The following is a 4297-nucleotide window of genomic DNA, read 5'->3' on the forward strand; positions in this document are numbered from 1 at the left end:
GATGCAACCTCTACTGTCCGCTTTCAGTTCCATTTGTTATCTAATGCTTATTCCTTTTCAGGTTTAGATTGGTTCACCGACTCGAAGACTCACCCGGGGGCCGTTTCTCCGCTCTTGCAAAGCATCCGCGATCTGGGGAAAGATCAATATCCCGTTCTTGGTTTGGATTCCGATACCATTTATCCTGTACTGTCCCACCCCTCTTTTTACAACATAAACGATCACGTCCATCCCCTATATCGAACCCCATTGCCCCCAAAGTCTTCCAAGATTTCCGTAAAAAAGGCCCGAAAGATAATAGGTCCTCCCATTTCCCGTTTGAAAGTTAAACCGTCTCATTCCTCCCAATCGCACTCTTCTCGATTTCCTACCGCAGTGACGCTCTCTCTAACCACCAACTTTCCTTCAATCAGTGACAGGGAAGGATCCTCCAGCCCTCCAATGAAGTTTCCCCCAGCTCCAAAACTGTTTCCCGATCGAGATTTCTCTGATGATGATGCGCCTGATCCCCGTGTCTCAAATGGCCCCCAAAAGAAACGTAGGTCCGCGGACCCCATGCCCCGATTCTTACATTGTTCCCACGCCCTTCCTAAAACATCCGGCCGACGAACGGGAAAGCGAAAGTGAGAGCTGAGAATGTCTCTCGACCCCCTTTCTCTGTGACACTGAGGGGACGCCCACTGACCTCTGCGGATTCAGCACTACGAAACTCTTTTGTGGCTCTTTCCATGTTCCAGGGTGCTCACCTTCCCTTGGATCTTGACTACTCCCGAGAAGATACTTTACCTTCACACCACGCTTCCTTTTGTCAGAGCCTAGAACGGGTACACTCTTCCCCTTATCTTACATTTTGTTCTGCAGCAGGTTCTCCATTTTATTGAATATCCATCAGTGTGATGTAAAATGGGGCCAAGACAACAACCCCGCTTGATATCATTTGGAGGAGTTTCTGGCCAAGGCATTTTTGTTACATGGCAACTATTTGCCTCTTTACTAGGACTCGCTTGTATCACGACACCATAGAAATACGTTCTTTCCCTATTGTAACATGCTTGGTGACAGTCACTTTACCTCATTCAAATTAAAACATTCCGGAGTAACTCCTTTTGCCTTTTCCTTGCAGATGACTCTATTTCTTTCTCTGTCTAAACTCGTTTTCTCCCCTATTTCTTTCTCTGTCTAAAGTCTTGTACTTACTGAAGTCTTTATCTTGCAGATGACTCTGGATGCTCTGCGCATATTTCGGGAGCTCAACGATGCTTTAAGCGAAAATGAAAAGATGGTGGTGGAACTCCAGGGATCCGCGACCCGACCAGGTCTGCGGTCCAAATATGATGACGTATGCGGGCAACTCAAAGATGCACATGCTGAGATCGATACTTTAAAGTCCAATCTCGACGCTCTGGGAAAATCCCAAGCCGCGGACTTGAAGAAACGAGTGGCTGAGAAAGAAAAAGAACTCCACAACTGCTTTATCGGCGAAATTTCCAAACTTCAAACTCAGTATCAGCGTGAAGCCCTGGAATACGTGGAGCAGATGAAAGGCCGAAAGATGGCTCGTGTGGGCAAAACTTCATCCACTCCCGAAGTTGCTACTGGAGAAACTTCCTTGGCCATTGTTCGCCACCTTGTCCCCGAAGATCAGCCACTTACTCCTTTAGCTGAGCCGGACTCTCCTATGGCTGAGACCCAAGAGGACGTTGCTGTGGATCCCCTTAACATTACCGAAAAGACTATTGAGGAAGAATCACCTCCCGGGGCTGTAGACGATGCTCCAGTTGTGGAGTAATTTCACTACCTCCCGGGCCGTAGACGATATTGGTTTAAGACTTGTTGTTTATTTTTGTTTGTTCCGCATATCGGCCCTAGTGGATTTCCTGGTATCCCAGGCACTATCGGTTTTTACATGAGTTTTTAGCGAACCTATGACAATGGGGTAATTTTCAGAAGAACCAAAAGATGGTTTTAACAGTAACGTGCGTCACTATCAAAAATGAAGGAGACAAATGCTGAGTAAAGAGAGTAAATCTGGTGTGATGAGTGATCTTCCTGTAACTTTGAGCTTTCATATCTTCTTAAGAGTGCATCTACTTGAATTTGATATCTGAGTATCCCAGCTATCTTTAACCACAGAAAGATACTCAGGCTTGATGGAGAAATTGCCTCCTTTAGTGCCCAATCAACACCACATATCGTGTGAAGAGAAACAAATAAAAACTTTTTAATTTCAGCTTTCCAAATACAATGGAACATGATCTGGGCTTGTCATAGTAGAACTATGCTCATGTATCATCTCACACAGCGGTAATGCTGATCCCGAGTCTGTTGCATGTGTCAATCAGTTTTCATCTCTGAAATTAAGCAACCTCAGGTCTTATCGATGCTTACACTGAATCAAATTTTATGGAGCTGAATACATTGGAATTGTCTACATCATTGCATCAGTAATGACTGAATTCCAACGCAGTAAATGAGTGTCCCGTGTAAAGGATAACATAACCATTAAAGTCACAAGGCTATGGACGATGACATATATATGCAAGATATCGTCACCTCTAGCCTTCTTAAGTGCTCGCTATAACGCCAGTCCATTCCAGATTTCCAGCAAAGACTCCATGTAGTTCCTCGTCATTTCTCCAACAGAATGCACCATTAATTTGTAGTAAGCTCTCAGAAGCGGTGTCCATTTGTCATCCTTTGAAACATAAAATCAGTGAATATACCAATGAAAAACTATAAAATGAAATGTATAGCCATCAACAGCCTAAACAACCAACCAAGCCCTTTGCATCCTCTTTAAATGGAATGATATTCAGGGATATTTCATTCACCTTTGAATCATACCATCCGGGGATATTCTCTAGTACCGCGGTGGATGATATTGATATTACAATCCACCTTTTTTGTTGATGTAGAGGTTTGCACGAGAAACATATGATTGATTCTCTACGTTAAGTTTTACCTTTGACCATAGGAGCGTCACATGGAGTCATCCAGCACTCCAGCCCATCTTTCCTTGACCAGATGACAACATCCGAATCATACCATTCGGGGATATTCTATAGTACCGCGGTAGCTGTTATTAATATTTCCATCCACCTTTGAATCATACCATCCGGGGATATTCTCTAGTACCGCGGTGGATGATATTGATATTACAATCCACCTTTGCCCCCTAGTACCGCGGCAATTCTGTGATACAGAATGACGGTGTACTATTTCCATATAATTTCATTTATTCGTATCTTTTGTCCAATATAATGCGATCAAGCTGTATACCTGTTTCCCCTGATTGTGTTTCTAAGTTATGTTTCTAAGTTACGAGTCCTGTCTAGCCTTCCGTTTTGATTCGGACCGGCACACCATGTCTAGTCCGAGGACAACTGCTATTTGCCCCCTGTTTTAATTTGGACCGGCGCACCATGCCTAGTACGGGGACAACTACTATCTGCCCTCAGCTTTGATTCGGATTGGCGCACCATGCCTAATCCGGGGACAACTAATATCTTCCCCCGGTTTTGATTCGGATTGGCGCACCATGCCTAATCCGGGGACAACTAATATCTGCTTCCTTTTTTGATTCGGATTGGCGTACCATGCCTAATCGGGGGACAACTAATATCCGCCCAGCTTTTGATTCGATTGGCGTACCATGCCTAATCCGGGGACAACTAATATCCGCCCCGGTTTTGATTCGATTGGCGCACCATGCCTAATCCGGGGACAACTAATATCCGCCTCAATTTTGATTCGGATTGGCGTACCATGCCTAATCCGGGGGACAACTAATATCTCGCCCCAGTTTTGATTGGATTGGCGTACCATGCCTAATCGGGGGACAACTAATATCGCCCCAACTTTGATTCGGGTTGCGTATACCATACCAAATCCAGGGGGACTACTATATTATTAAGCCCTTTATAAAACATAATCAAAATAATATCATTTTTCTCATACACCATGTGACTTTTCCGATAATCACTATTAAACATCCTATATATATCGATGTATCTTGATACTATGTACATGTCCAGGTCACAGACTTCTTTTAAAGAGGAGGTACTACCATCCATTACATATAAATTTTTTTCAACATCCTTATGTTCCACAATTTGTCTATCTCTTCTCCATTGTTTCTTTTGAGTTTATAAGTCCCATTTGGCCCCCGGTTAAGCCTTTTTCCTTCGTTAGGCTCCGCAGAACCCATCCTTATCCTTCTTAACACCATGTCTCCTACCTTGAAGGCTCTCTCTTTTGTACCTTTGTTGTACCTGGCCTGAATCCTCCTGTGATAATT

The sequence above is a fragment of the Coptis chinensis genome, chromosome 1 (genome assembly GCF_015680905.1).
Source record: "Coptis chinensis isolate HL-2020 chromosome 1, ASM1568090v1, whole genome shotgun sequence".
Classification (NCBI taxonomy): Eukaryota; Viridiplantae; Streptophyta; class Magnoliopsida; order Ranunculales; family Ranunculaceae; genus Coptis; species Coptis chinensis.